The sequence below is a fragment of the Pseudophryne corroboree genome, chromosome 6, assembly GCF_028390025.1.
Source record: "Pseudophryne corroboree isolate aPseCor3 chromosome 6, aPseCor3.hap2, whole genome shotgun sequence".
Taxonomy (NCBI): Eukaryota; Metazoa; Chordata; class Amphibia; order Anura; family Myobatrachidae; genus Pseudophryne; species Pseudophryne corroboree.
In genome coordinates, this window is record NC_086449.1 from 182,705,186 (window position 1) to 182,721,391 (window position 16,206).

The window sequence follows — 16,206 nt, forward strand, 5'->3', positions numbered from 1 at the left end:
GACCTGTTCCTGTCTCAACACTGTGCCACACCATTGGGCTGTTTCCGTTGGGCTGGCATAAAAGTGCAAGTGTAAAAATGAACTCTAACCAGGAGGATAACTAATAATGACTCTACATTACACATATTATTAGGCAAATTTATTTGTGCGCTGAAGATTTAAAAAAAAAAACAACAACAAAAACACGGTGAAGGGTTTTTCCCGCAGCTACAGGGTTTTGTCCTATTCAATTACTGGTGAGAAATGTTGAGAAATCACTGCGTTTTTCTCACACCCCTACAGCAGCTCTGATTTTTCCTAAAATTGTTCTCTCTCTGAAAAATCATCGCAATTTGTTCTGGCACCCATGCAGAACACCCCCACCCCCTTAAAAGGACTAAATAAGCAATTGGAGATTTCCAATTAGCTTGAATAGTCCTTAATTACTCACCTTTCAAAGCAGTGTCTTCTTCCTCCAGCATCAGGATCCGATCTTTTGCAGCATCATTGTGTGCAAGTATGTGTGAGTGTGTGTGTGTCTGTTACCCCCCTCCGAAGGCAGCAGCAGGGACAACTACATCTCCCAACAGTCACCACCACTCCCAGCATCACCAGTGCAAAGATGGAGGGGAGACAACCGGACCGGTAAGTATCTTTGTTTCCCCGCCGCAGGGTTTCCAGCTGTGCAATTTTTTAATTGGATACCGTGGGTATCGGGAGCACACGTAATTCAAAACTGGAGTTCAGCAAGTTTTTGTCTTTTTAAGGTAAAAACCTGGCGACCAATTGAATTCCTCCCTATTTATGACTTATAAATCACTCTACAGCGCAAGTACAGCACCTATGCTTCTAGATTTGCACATGCGCAACTAAAGTTACATTGGCGTGTATAGGTCTGCAGAGGAAAAGAGGGAAGGAGTTGGGCTGGTGCCCACTGTAGCAGGGGGTCCCATGCTCTTAGTCTAGAGCAGGGCCTTCTCCCCTCATGTGCCTTTCCTTCTCTTACTTCCACTACTTTATGCAGGTAGGCAATCGATTTTCCGGCACCTGATGGTGCAGCACCTCTTTTACTCCGGACACATCAGGTGCCAGAGGAAGTTAGGCGATGGGTGGTAGTTAGGCTGTGGGAGGGTTTAAATAGGCAGAAGAAGGCTTAATTAGGCTGCGGATGGTGAATGGGGGAGAGAGTCTGACTACGGCGGGTAGTGAGACTTCAGCGGCGAGTCAGGCTGTGGGAGGCATGCTGGGTAGAATTAGGCTGCAGGGGAAGAGGGGGGGGGGAGGGGGAGAGATCAGGATGACACCAACACCTCAGTTGCTGAGACCACCGATAATCCGGCAAATATGATAATTCGGCACAGTGCCTGAACCGAGGGTGCTGGATTATCGGTGGTGTACCTATATTCCATACTCCTTTTGATGGCACCTAACCCCTGGTTTTCTGTACTTGTCCTATATTGTCTTGAACTGCAAGTGCTGTTTTCTTGTTTTGCTCATTTGTTTATGCACTCTGTAATGGGCGCTGTGAGTACATTGTGGCACTATATACAGGATGATAATAATAATATTAATTATAATGGAAGCCAGCTCAGGCTGACTTGGGCTGGTGCTGGTTAAGAATTTATGCTGTCCATATTTAAATTGTTTATTATTATTATTATTATTATTATTATTATTTTACTTTAAATAGATTCATCCCTTTCAAATTGCACTTGGATTAGAGGAGGGTAATTTTCCATCAAATCAATGAGACTATTTTATGCCTTCATGATGCTCTTAACCACTTAACTGGCATGGTCAGATTTCATGAAACTGCGCCGTCCCACCCTGTCCCTCCGTTTTTGATGAGGAGATCCGTTCTGCAGATGTGCATAATATAATGTTTAAATATTTTAAAAAATACATTTTCAACTTTATTAACTAAATTGCATTTTAAAAAACAATGCTGTTAACGCTTCTGAATGGAAAAATCATCAGTTAAGTGGAGCAGAACATATCTAGGCACACTGCAAGCAATGCATTTAAAACCTTCACACACAGTGGCAGATTTATTAAGCCTGGTGAAGCCATAAAGTGGAAGGTGATAACGCACCAGCCAGTAAGTTCCTAATTATCATTTTTCAAACCCAGCCTGTAACATGGAAGTTAGGAGCTGATTGGTTGGTGCGTTATCACCTTCCACTTTATCACTTCACCAGGCTTAATAAATCTGCCCCACAGACACAAAACGTACATGTGATAAAAAGATACCCAGTGTCCCCTCACTCTTATAATATTTAAGCCATAAAGTAAGGCTAAACCATGCAATACTTTACAAGAAAATCAGAAATGTTTCTTTAATCAAAAGTAAATGACCATGTAGATGGGTCAGACAAAGGTCAAGGGTAACAAGTAAAGATTTGTAGAGGGCTGATTCCTACCAGGGTCAATACCAGGATGTCAAACACATTAGAGTAGGGTACAAGTACCAGAATGGACAGGACTGCAATGCTTGGAACTGAGGAGATCCCCATGGCTAAATGAAGAGTGCCTGGCATTATGCCACGGGTAGTAGCTGGAAATCAGTGTGCATCCTGCGGGCATACATTGGTGTCCTGCCCTTGGCAGCTACACTGAAGCACCTGAAACAGACAGAAGGTGTGGAGAAAGAATAGAGTGAGCACACATCAGTTACAGACAGTACCTCTTACATCAGACTTAATATTTATACAGTCAGCTAGGGCAGAACACTTTGCTTAGCTATAAAAACAGATTCTAACTAAAGCTTTGGAACAAGGTGTATCAAGAGTGTGGATAGAACCAGTGCCAGACATTGGCTAGGATGCCATGCACTTATCTATAGCATTATTATTATCCTTTATTTATGTGGCGCCACAAGGGCTCCGCAGCGCCCAATTATAAGTACAGGGTATATAAGCACTGCTGCACCAGCAGACGGCACTGATATAAGTAGAAGTGAAGTATAAGTTTTCGCCAGTGGAAAGATGGAGGGGAGATGACTGGGAGGCATGGAGACCACCAGAGCAGTAAGTGTAATTTTTTTTTCTTTGTGCCTTTTTCTTTAATTGGATACCGTGGGTATCAGAACCGGGCATACCCGCGGTAATCCAAAATTGGGCACAGGGTCCGCAAGGTTTTTTTTGTGGCAAAAACCTTGCCCCCAACTCATTACCCCCCACAGTTTCTGTGATGCTACTATTAAACCTGCTAGCATACTTCTCTATGCCCTACTACAGCTACCATTATTTGACTTCTCATTACCATAATCAATTTATTGAGGCCTATATGAGTGACATCACTGGGTACAGGGTCAGATCTGGAAACAAACAACAATAGGCTATTGAACAAGCAATGTAGTGGCACACAGCAGCCATTGCGTTTGCTAACAACTACAGAGGGAGGATATGAACTGCTGTATGCCTAGTGCATATTATGGAACACAACAATTTAGCGAGTCCAATGCAGGCAGCCTGGCACTGTGTAGCTATCTAAGTGCTGACAGCCTGAGCGGTGTCTGCCCATCTTCAGGAGTCCACTGACTGACAGTGATGTTCTGGGAGGGATTGGATGTCAGTGTAATGCTGGAATGCGCTTCTCATGTGGTAACTGTTCTAAGAATACAACTAATTCTACACTGCAGCAACTCTCATTGGCAGTACTGTTGTGCCACAATTTTCATGGATTGTCCTGTTGTGCTGTCATTCTAATTGTCAGTTCTGCTGTGCAGCAATTCACACTGACCGTTCTAACAATAGTAATTTTCAGAAGTGCTCTAACACAGTTCTTCCCCCCCGCTACTGTATGGGGAAAACTTGACCAGAACAGTCATGCCGCCTGTATGAGAAGGGCCTGCAAACATAGCACCACCCCTAATGTCAGTGGCTTACCTATGCAAGCCTTTTTGCTAGCACAGATCTCACTGTATGAACATTGCATTAAATACATCTGTTCCAAATGGGATGGTATCGGGATCCCAGCGCCAGGGGCGTAGGGAGGGTGGAACAAGTGGAGCTCGAGCTCCAGGCGCCGATACTTGGAGAACCACAAGTACCAGCATGCGGAGGAAAACCGGGCCCGCTGGTACCTGTAGTACTACTACTAAAAAGATACCCCAATAAAAACATAAGACACACAGCTTGAAAGTAAAACTTTAATGCATACATCCACACCTCCATATACACATACTTACCTATGTTCACACGAGGGTCGGTCCTCTTCTCCATGTAGAATCCATGGTGTACCTGTTGAAAAAATTATACTCACAAAATCCAGTGTAGAAGGCTCCTCTTGTAATCCATTTGTAATCCAGGTACTTGGCAAAATAACAAAACGGACACCCGACCTCGCACTGAAAGGGGCCCCATGTTTTCACATGGGACCCCTTTCCCCGAATGCCAGAAACCCCCTCTGACTTATGTCTAAGAGGGTTCCATCAGCCAATCAGGGAGCGCAACATTGTGGCACCCTCCTGATTGGCTGTGTGCTCCTGTACTGTATGACAGGCAGCACACGGCAGTGTTACAATGTAGCGACTATGCGCTCCATTGTAACCAATGGTGGGAACTTTGCGGTCAGCGGTGAGGTTACTTTCAGTCAACCTCACTAGCGGAGCCCGGTGCTGGTTCCAGAAATACGGGGGACCCCTACGCTTTTTGTCCCCCGTATTTTTGGAACCAGGACCAGGCGCAGAGCCCGGTGCTGGTTGTTTAAATATGGGGGAACCCCTATCATTTTTTACCCCATATTTTTGCAAGCAGGACCAGCTCAAAGAGCCCGAGGCTGGTTTTGCTTAGGAGGGGGGACCCCACACATTTTTTTTTTCAAAAAAATAGCACTTTCCCTGAAACAGACAGAAGGTGTGGAGAAAGAATAGAGTGAGCACACATCAGTTACAGACAGTACCTCTTACATCAGACTTAATATTTATACAGTCAGCTAGGGCAGAACACTTTGCTTAGCTATAAAAACAGATTCTAACTAAAGCTTTGGAACAAGGTGTATCAAGAGTGTGGATAGAACCAGTGCCAGACATTGGCTAGGATGCCATGCACTTATCTATAGCATTATTATTATCCTTTATTTATGTGGCGCCACAAGGGCTCCGCAGCGCCCAATTATAAGTACAGGGTATATAAGCACTGCTGCACCAGCAGACGGCACTGATATAAGTAGAAGTGAAGTATAAGTTTTCGCCAGTGGAAAGATGGAGGGGAGATGACTGGGAGGCATGGAGACCACCAGAGCAGTAAGTGTAATTTTTTTTTCTTTGTGCCTTTTTCTTTAATTGGATACCGTGGGTATCAGAACCGGGCATACCCGCGGTAATCCAAAATTGGGCACAGGGTCCGCAAGGTTTTTTTTGTGGCAAAAACCTTGCCCCCAACTCATTACCCCCCACAGTTTCTGTGATGCTACTATTAAACCTGCTAGCATACTTCTCTATGCCCTACTACAGCTACCATTATTTGACTTCTCATTACCATAATCAATTTATTGAGGCCTATATGAGTGACATCACTGGGTACAGGGTCAGATCTGGAAACAAACAACAATAGGCTATTGAACAAGCAATGTAGTGGCACACAGCAGCCATTGCGTTTGCTAACAACTACAGAGGGAGGATATGAACTGCTGTATGCCTAGTGCATATTATGGAACACAACAATTTAGCGAGTCCAATGCAGGCAGCCTGGCACTGTGTAGCTATCTAAGTGCTGACAGCCTGAGCGGTGTCTGCCCATCTTCAGGAGTCCACTGACTGACAGTGATGTTCTGGGAGGGATTGGATGTCAGTGTAATGCTGGAATGCGCTTCTCATGTGGTAACTGTTCTAAGAATACAACTAATTCTACACTGCAGCAACTCTCATTGGCAGTACTGTTGTGCCACAATTTTCATGGATTGTCCTGTTGTGCTGTCATTCTAATTGTCAGTTCTGCTGTGCAGCAATTCACACTGACCGTTCTAACAATAGTAATTTTCAGAAGTGCTCTAACACAGTTCTTCCCCCCCGCTACTGTATGGGGAAAACTTGACCAGAACAGTCATGCCGCCTGTATGAGAAGGGCCTGCAAACATAGCACCACCCCTAAAGTCAGTGGCTTACCTATGCAAGCCTTTTTGCTAGCACAGATCTCACTGTATGAACATTGCATTAAATACATCTGTTCCAAATGGGATGGTATCGGGATCCCAGCGCCAGGGGCGTAGGGAGGGTGGAACAAGTGGAGCTCGAGCTCCAGGCGCCGCTGGGGACAGAAGGCGCTGGCTCACTGCACAGCTGAGAGCCGGGATCTCGGGCAGAGGTAGGAGGAAATGACTAGAAGAGAGGAAAGGGGTGGCCACCACACTGCCTGCATGGTGCAGATCACTGATTGCACAGTGCAGAGAGTCCAGTGCAGTGCAGGGTGGTGTGTTGTTAGGGAAGAGGGGAGGTTTGAAGGCTTGTCAGAAGAACTTTCCTGGCTATTAGGGATCTGCATTCAGTGATCTGGAACATGCAGGCAGTGCGGTGGACACCCCTTCCCTTTCCTCAGTCCTTTCCTTCTACCCACGGAGGTCCAGCCTGTCAATCACATCGAAGCTCCGCCCCTCCAGGTTGGAACGAGGAGCTGCTCTGCTGCTGCCCTCTTGGTGAGAATTACTGTGTGTTTATGTCTGTGTATACTGTGTGTTTGTGTATATGTCTGTGTTTGTGTGTAAATGTGTGTGTATATGTCTGTGTGCTAATGTGTATACATATATGTGTGTGATTGTGTATATATATCTTTGTTTATAGTATGTGTGAGTATATGTGTATGTTTATGTATGTCTGTGTGCATATGTGTATGTCTGTGTATATCTGTGTGTGTATGTGTGTGTGTATATATATCTGTGTATACTGTATTTGTGTGTTTATGTATGTCTGTGCCTAAATGTGTGTGAATCTATGTATGTACATATGTATATATGTATATATGTGTGTGTGGTGGTGGGTGGGGGCGCCGTGACATGACCCTGCTCCGGGTGTCATGTCTCCACGCTATGCCTCTGCCCAGCGCTAGGGATGCCGGCAGTCAGAATACCGATGGCAGCATACCGATGCTCTGGATCCAGACACCTAGGGGTATATTAACTAAAATTCGTATTTTTCCGTTTGAGGTCAAAGTTCAATCACGATTGACATCGAAAGTGTAAAATTGCAACTTTTTGAATTTAGTACGACTAATTTACTAAGCTGTCGTATTCTGCACTTTCGGATTTACCGATGTCGATGTCATTCGTTTTTTTAGGCAGTGTTTTACGTGAGTGACTTGTAAAACACTGCCGACTTTAATACAATGAATCTCGGCCGGGCTTCATTGTGCTGGGCTTCATTGTGCACCTTTTTAAAAAATAAAATCAGTGTTAAAATCCCCCAAAAATTGCTTGGGGTCCCCCCTCCTAAGCCAAAACCAGCCTCGGGCTCTTTGAGCCGGTCCTGGTTGCAAAAATATGGGGGGAAAAATGTCAGGGGTTCCCCCATATTTAAACAACCAGCACCGGGCTCTGCGCCTGGTCCTGGTACCAAAAATACGGGGGACAAAAAGCGTAGGGGTCCCCCGTATTTCTGAAACCAGCACCGGGCTCCACTAGCCAGATACATAATGCCACAGCCGGGGGACACTTTTATATAGGTCCCGGCGGCCCCGGCATTACATAACCAACTAGTCACCCCTGGCCGGGGTACCCTGGAGGAGTGGGGACCCCTTCAATCAAGGGGTCCCCCCCCTCCAGCCACCCAAGGACCAGGGGTGAAGCCCGAGGCTGTCCCCCCCATCCAAGGGCTGCGGATGGGAGGCTGATAGCCGTTTTGTAAAAAAATGAATATTGTTTTTAGTAGCAGTACTACAAGTCCCAGCAAGCCTCCCCCGCAAGCTGATACTTGGAGAACCACAAGTACCAGCATGCGGAGGAAAACCGGGCCCGCTGGTACCTGTAGTACTACTACTAAAAAGATACCCCAATAAAAACATAAGACACACAGCTTGAAAGTAAAACTTTAATGCATACATCCACACCTCCATATACACATACTTACCTATGTTCACACGAGGGTCGGTCCTCTTCTCCATGTAGAATCCATGGTGTACCTGTTGAAAAAATTATACTCACAAAATCCAGTGTAGAAGGCTCCTCTTGTAATCCATTTGTAATCCAGATACTTGGCAAAATAACAAAACGGACACCCGACCTCGCACTGAAAGGGGCCCCATGTTTTCACATGGGACCCCTTTCCCCGAATGCCAGAAACCCCCTCTGACTTATGTCTAAGAGGGTTCCATCAGCCAATCAGGGAGCGCAACATTGTGGCACCCTCCTGATTGGCTGTGTGCTCCTGTACTGTATGACAGGCAGCACACGGCAGTGTTACAATGTAGCGCCTATGCGCTCCATTGTAACCAATGGTGGGAACTTTGCGGTCAGCGGTGAGGTTACTTTCAGTCAACCTCACTAGCGGAGCCCGGTGCTGGTTCCAGAAATACGGGGGACCCCTACGCTTTTTGTCCCCCGTATTTTTGGAACCAGGACCAGGCGCAGAGCCCGGTGCTGGTTGTTTAAATATGGGGGAACCCCTATCATTTTTTACCCCATATTTTTGCAAGCAGGACCAGCTCAAAGAGCCCGAGGCTGGTTTTGCTTAGGAGGGGGGACCCCACACATTTTTTTTTTCAAAAAAATAGCACTTTCCCATCCCCTTCCCAATGATAAACATGCACGGATCTCATGGAACCGTGCATGCCTTTCCAAACACGGGATAGAAAAAAGCAGGTCTGTTTTTTTTTAGCACTTTTTCACGAATTGTATTTCAGCACGGCAGTGTTTGGCTATTGTCGGCAGTGTTTGTGATTTGCACTTTTTAGTAAATTACCGATTTCTACCAAATTGCAGTATTTGACCGATGGTGTATTGATTCGTAATTTTTTCCTAGGACTTCCAAAAATAAGATTTTACTTACCGATAAATCTATTTCTCATAGTCCGTAGTGGATGCTGGGGACTCCGTCAGGACCATGGGGAATAGCGGCTCCGCAGGAGACAGGGCACAAAAGCAAGCTTTTAGGATCACATGGTGTGTACTGGCTCCTCCCCCTATGACCCTCCTCCAAGCCTCAGTTAGGTACTGTGCCCGGACGAGCGTACACAATAAGGAAGGATCTTGAATCCCGGGTAAGACTCATACCAGCCACACCAATCACACCGTACAACTTGTGATTTGAACCCAGTTAACAGTATGATAACAATGAAGTAGCCTCTAAAAAAGATGGCTCACAACAATAATAACCCGATTTTTTTGTAACAATAACTATGTACAAGTAATGCAGACAATCCGCACTTGGGATGGGCGCCCAGCATCCACTACGGACTATGAGAAATAGATTTATCGGTAAGTAAAATCTTATTTTCTCTAACGTCCTAGTGGATGCTGGGGACTCCGTCAGGACCATGGGGATTATACCAAAGCTCCCAAACGGGCGGGAGAGTGCGGATGACTCTGCAGCACCGAATGAGAGAACTCCAGGTCCTCCTCAGCCAGGGTATCAAATTTGTAGAATTTAGCAAACGTGTTTGCCCCTGACCAAGTAGCTGCTCGGCAAAGTTGTAAAGCCGAGACCCCTCGGGCAGCCGCCCAAGATGAGCCCACCTTCCTTGTGGAATGGGCATTTACAGATTTTGGCTGTGGCAGGCCTGCCACAGAATGTGCAAGCTGAATTGTACTACAAATCCAACGAGCAATAGTCTGCTTAGAAGCAGGAGCACCCAGCTTTTTGGGTGCCTACAATATAAACAGCAAGTCAGACTTTCTGACTCCAGCCGTCCTGGAATTATATATATATATATATTTTCAGGGCCCTGACAACGTCTAGCAACTTGGAGTCCTCCAAGTCCCTAGTAGCCGCAGGCACCACAATAGGTTGTTTCAGGTGAAACGCTGACACCACCTTAGGAAGAAACTGGGGACAAGTCCGCAGTTCTGCCCTGTCCGAATGGAAAATCAAATATGGGCTTTTGTAAGACAAAGCCGCCAATTTTGACAATCGCCTGGCCGAGGCCAGGGCCAACAGCATGGTCACTTTCCATGTGAGATATTTCAAATCCACAGATTTGAGTGGTTCAAACCAATATGATTTGAGGAATCCCAACACTACGTTGAGATCCCACGGTGCCACTGGAGGCACACAAGGGCTGTATATGCAATACTCCCTTGACAAACGTCTGGACTTCAGGAACTGAAGCCAATTCTTTCTGGAAGAAAATCTATAGGGCCGAAACTTGAACCTTAATGGACCCCAATTTGAGGCTCATAGACACTCCTGTTTGCAGGAAGTGCAGAAATCGACCTAGTTGAAATTTTTTCGTGGGGCCTTCCTGGCCTCACCCACGCAACATATTTTTACCACATGTGGTGATAACGTTGTGCGGTCACCTCCTTCCTGGCTTTGACCAGGGTAGGTATGACCTCTTCCGGAATGCCTTTTCCCTTAGGATCCGGCGTTCAAACCGCCATGCCGTCAAACGCAGTCGCGGTAAGTCTTGGAACAGACAAGGTCCCTGCTGGAGTAGGTCCTTTCTTAAAGGCCGATGCCACGGTTCCTCTTGGAACAGACATGGTACTTGCTGAGAGCAAATCCCTTCTTAGCTCCCGAGGCCATTAGTCCTCTGTGAGCATCTCTTGAAGTTCCGGTTACCAAGTCCCTCTTGGCCAATCCGGAGCCACGAGTATAGTTCTTACTCCTCTATGTCTTATAATTCTCAATACCTTGGTTATGAGAAGCAGAGGAGGGAACACATACACCGACTGTTACACCCACGGTGTTACCAGGACGTCCACAGCTATCGCCTGAAGGTCTCGTGACCTGGCGCAATACCTGTCCCATTTTTTATTCGGGCGGGACGCCATCATGTCCACCTTTGGTCTTTCCCAACGGTTCACAATCATGCGGAAAACTTCCCGATGAAGTTCCCACTCTCCCGGGTGGAGGTCGTGCCTGCTGAGGAAGTCTGCTTCCCAGTCGTCCACTCCCGGAATGAACACTGCTGACAGTGCTATCACATGATTTTCCGCCTAGCGAAAAATCCTTGCAGTTTTGCCACTGCCCTCCTGCTTCTTGTGCCGCCCTTTCTGTTTACGTGGGCGACTGCCGTGATGTTATCCCACTGGATCAATACCGGCTGACCTTGAAGCAGAGGTCTTGCTAAGCTTAGAGCATTATAAATTTGCTCTTAGCTCCAGTATATTTATGTGGAGAGAATTCTCCAGACTTGATCACACTCCTTGTGTGACTGCTCCCCAGCCTCTCAGGCTGGCCTCCGTGGTCACGAGCATCCAATCCTGAATGCCGAATCTGCGGCCCTCTAGAAGATGAGCACTCTGTAATCACCACAGGAGAGACACCCTTGTCCTTGGATATAGGGTTATCCGCTGATGCATCTGAAGATGCGATCCGGACCATTTGTCCAGCAGATCCCACTGAAGAGTTCTTGCGTGAAATCTGCCGAATGGAAGCGCTTCGTAATAAGCCACCATTTTTACCAGGACTCTTGTGCAATGATGCACTGACACTTTTCCTGGTTTTAGGAGGATCCCGATTAGCTCGGATAACTCCCTGGCTTTCTCCTCTGGGAGAAACACCTTTTCCTGGACTGTGTCCAGAATCATCCCTAGGACCAGCAGACGTGTCGTCGGAACAACTGCGGTTTTGGAATATTTAGAATCCACCCGTGCTGTCGTAGAACTACTTGAGATAGTGCTATTTCGACCTCCAACTGTTCTCTGGACCTTGTTCTTATCAGGAGGTCGTCCATTTTCTTTGAAGACGAATCCTCCTTTCGGTCATTACCTTGGTAAGGACCCGGGGTGCCTTGGACAATCCAACGGCATCGTCTTGAAACTGATAGTGACAGTTCTGTACCACGAACCTGAGGTACCCTTGGTGAGAAAAGGCAAAATTTGGGACATGGAGGTAAGCATCCCTGATGTCCCGGGACACCATATAGTCCCCTTGTTCTTTGCTATCACTGCTCTGAGTGACTCCATCTGGATTTGAACCCTTGTAAGTGTTCAAATTTTTCAGATTTAGAATAGGTCTCACCTAGCCTTCAGTACCACCATATAGTGTGGAGTAATACCCCTTTCCTTGTTGTCGGAGGGGTAATTTTATTATCACCTGCTGGGAATACAGCTTGTGAATTGTTTTCAATACTGCCTCCCTGTCGGAGGGAGACATTGGTACAGCAGACTACAGGAACCTGCGAGGGGGGAAACCTCTCGACATTCCAATCTGTACCCCTTGGATACTACTTGTAGGATCCAGGGGTCCTGTACGATCCCAGCGTCATGCTGAGAACTTGGTAGAAGCGGTGGAGGGCTTCTGTTCCTGGGAATGGGCTGCCTGCTGCAGTCTTCTTCCCTTTCCTCTATCCCTGGGCAGATATGACTCTTATAGGGACGAAAGGACTGAGGCTGAAAAGACGGTGTCTTTTTCTGCAGAGATGTGACTTAGGGTAAAAAACGGTGGATTTTCCAGCAGTTGCCCTGGCCACCAGGTCCCATGGACCGACCCCAAATAACTCCTCCCCTTTATACGGCAATACATCTTTGTGCCGTTTGGAATCTGCATCACCTGACCACTGTCGTGTGCATAAACATCTTCTTGCAGATATGGACATCGCATTTACTCTTGATGCCAGAGTGCAAATATCCCTCTGCGCATCACGCATATATAGAAATGCATCCTTTAAATGCTCTATAGTCAATAAAATACTGTCCCTGTCAAAGGTATCAATATTTTTAGTCAGGGAATCCGACCAAGCCACCTCAGCTCTGCACATCCAGGCTGAGGCGATCGCTGGTCGCAGTATAACACCAGCATGTGTGTGTATACTTTTTAGGATATTTTTCAGCCTCCTATCAGCTGGCTCCTTAAGTACGGCCCTATCCGTAGATGGTACCGCCACTTGTTCTGATAAGCGTGTGAGCGCCTTATCCACCCTGAGGGGTGTTTCCCACCGCGCCTTAACTTCTGGCGGGAAAGGGTATACCGCCAATAATTTTCTATCGGGGGAAACCCACGCATCATCACACACTTCATTTAATTTATCTGATTCAGGAAAAACTACAGGTAGTTTTTTCACCTCACACATAATACCCTTTTTTGTGGTACTTGGAGTATCAGAAATATGTAACACCTCCTTCATTGCCCTTAACGTGTGGCCCTAAAAGAAAATACGTTTGTTTCTTCACCGTCGACACTGAAATCAGTGTCCGTGTCTGGGTCTGTGTCGACCGACTGAGGTAAATGGGCATTTTACAGCCCCTGACGGTGTTTGAGACGCCTGGACAGATACTAATTTGTTCGCCGGCCCTCTCATGTCGTCAACCGGCTTGCAGCGTGTTGACATTGTCACGTAATTTCCATAAATAAGCCATCCATTCCGGTGTCGACTCCCTAGAGAGTGACATCACCATTACAGGCAATTTGCTCCGCCTCCTCACCAATATTTTCCTCATACATGTCGACACACACGTACCGACATACAGCACACACATAGGGAATGCTCTGATAGAGGACAGGACCCACTAGCCCTTTGGGGAGACAGAGGGAGAGTTTGCCAGCACACACCAAAACGCTATAATTATCCAGGGACAACCTTTATATAAGTGTTCCTCCCTTATAGCATTTTAATATATATACATATCGCCAAATCAGTGCCCCCCCTCTCTGTTTTAACCCTGTTTCTGTAGTGCAGTACAGGGGAGAGCATGGGAGCCTTCCCACCAGCCTTTCTGTGAGGGAAAATGGCGCTGTGTGCTGAGGAGAATAGGCCCCGCCCCCTTTTCGGCGGGCTTCTTCTCCGGAGTTTTAGATATCTGGCAGGGGTTAAATACATCCATATAGCCTCAAGGGCTATATGTGATGTATTTTTCGCCATACAGGTATTATACATTGCTGCCCAGGGCGCCCCCCCCAGCGCCCTGCACCCTCCGTGACCGCTGTGTGAAGTGTGCTGACAACAATGGCGCACAGCTGCAGTGCTGTGCGCTACCTGATGAAGACTGAGAGTCTTCTGCCGCCTGGTTCCGGACCTCTTCATCTTCAGCGTCTGCAAGGGGGGTCGGCGGCGCGGCTCCGGGACGAACCCCAGGGCGAGCCCTGTGTTCCGACTCCCTCTGGAGCTATGTCCAGTAGCCTAAGAATCCAATCCATCCTGCACGCAGGTGAGTTGAAAATCTCTCCCCTAAGTCCCTCGATGCAGTGAGCCTGTTGCCAGCAGGACTCACTGAAAATAAAGAACCTAAAAACTTTTTCTAAGTAACTCTTTAAGAGAGCCACCTAGATTGCACCCTTCTCGGCCGGGCACAAAAACCTAACTGAGGCTTGGAGGAGGGTCATAGGGGGAGGAGCCAGTACACACCATGTGATCCTAAAAGCTTGCTTTTGTGCCCTGTCTCCTGCGGAGCCGCTATTCCCCATGGTCCTGACGGAGTCCCCAGCATCCACTAGGACGTTAGAGAAATATTACGAATGCCCTCATCACTGCCGAGATTTTTGCTTAGTAAATTCCCGACATGACACTTTAAAGAAAAAACGTCATCTCGGTCAAAATCGGGACCTTAGTAAATATACCCCCTAGTTTCAAAGTGTACTATCCCAATTCCCTAACTCACCTTATTTACAGCCTGACCCTAACCCTCCCCGCCCCAGTGGTGCCCATCCCTCCCCGCAGCCTAAACCCCTCCCCCCCACGGCTTACAAGTGTGGAGTCCCAGCAGTTCTTTATTTAGGATTTCAGCGTTCGGGGTGTGAGCGCTGGCATCTCGTTCCATGTCGGGATCCCGGCGTCAGTATTCCAAGCAGTGTCAGGATTTCGGCATTGGTATTCCAACTGCTGGGATTCCAAATGCCAGGATCCTTACCGGATGCCGTTTCAAATTACTAACATCCTTAAATTTGTCCTCCCATGCTGGATTCATTTGGGTCAGGGGGCATTTGATGGTAGCCTGTGACAGCACATTGAAAATTATAGCGTTAAGTCATCATGTGACTGAATTGCATCTGACAATAACGAGTTTGGCAGAGTTACATTCAAGGGATGCTGGAACATACGGAACAGGGTCAGGCATGCTTACACAAGATATTAGCCTTCAGATTAATTTTGAAATATTTCACAGTTTAGTTTAATTTTAGGGAATATTGGGGCAGATGTATTAACCTGGAGAAGGCATAAGGAAGTGATAAACCAGTGACATGTGCAAGGTGATAAAGGTACCAGCCAATCAGCTCCAATATGCAAATTAACAGTTAGGATCTGATTGGCTGCTGCCTTTATCACCTTGCACATATCACTGGTTTATCACTTCCTTATGTCTTCTCCAGGTTAATATATCTGCCCCTCTGATACATGTGTATCTAGATATGTACTTCTCAACATATCCAGATACAAAAACTCCATGGATTTATTGTACCTGTGTCTTGTTCCACAAGAGGCCATATTGAGCGGAAGTCTGAGTCTCTTAGGAACCCGTATGACAGATACTATATAAAAGATTATTATATGAAAGCTGAGGTGGGAATTGATCAAATGAAATGTAAATTAAGATATCCTCCCTTTCTCATCCTCGGTTGCCAAGAGAGCCTACAATTAGCCGCAATTGAGGCAGAAAATCAATCACTTAAAATACAATCAACATCCTGCATTAAGGTCAATAAACTAGATGGACTATTAGTGACTGAACAGCACCAAAACAAATATGACAACTGAAATGGCTAATAATTTGCAGTAAAATGTAAATGATCTAATAGAAATTAATCCAGCATGAAAATCAATGGGCTGGAGAAATCAGAAAGAGCAATATTGATGCGTTATAAAGCCAATTCTGCTCCCGACCGCTGTCATGCAGTATAATGACAATCTCATGTCAAAGTATACATGACTAGATTTTCTATAAGATTAAATTAAATCGATCTGTGAATTGTGAGAAACTAATTAGTGCATTTGCTGAATGTAAACTGTCTTAAACGTTTTGTCTTGTGTAACAAAAAAAAAAATCCATTTGCACCTGGTAAAACATTGGATGTGTGATGTGTTTATTTATAAAGTGGCAAATGATATATTCCAGGATCACAGGGCTGACGCAATAAACAGGAGTTACTTAAATAAATAGAAAAAGAGGTACAGTAAGTGCAGAGTAATCATATACAAAGTA

At 46.2% G+C, this 16,206-nt stretch overlaps 1 long non-coding RNA gene across 2 annotated transcripts in view; it reads right to left on the reverse strand.

Annotated features, from left to right (window-relative positions):
- LOC134931771 (uncharacterized) overlaps positions 1-16,206 on the reverse strand; it is a 256,407-nt gene that overhangs the window by 65,957 nt on the left and 174,244 nt on the right. Inside the window, exon 3 of one of the 2 annotated variants that reach the window (XR_010179171.1) lies at positions 2,400-2,600. This is a non-coding gene — a long non-coding RNA (uncharacterized LOC134931771). Of the gene's footprint in view, positions 1-2,300; positions 2,601-16,206 lie in introns of those variants that run through there. The other variant, XR_010179170.1, reaches the window with a different exon arrangement.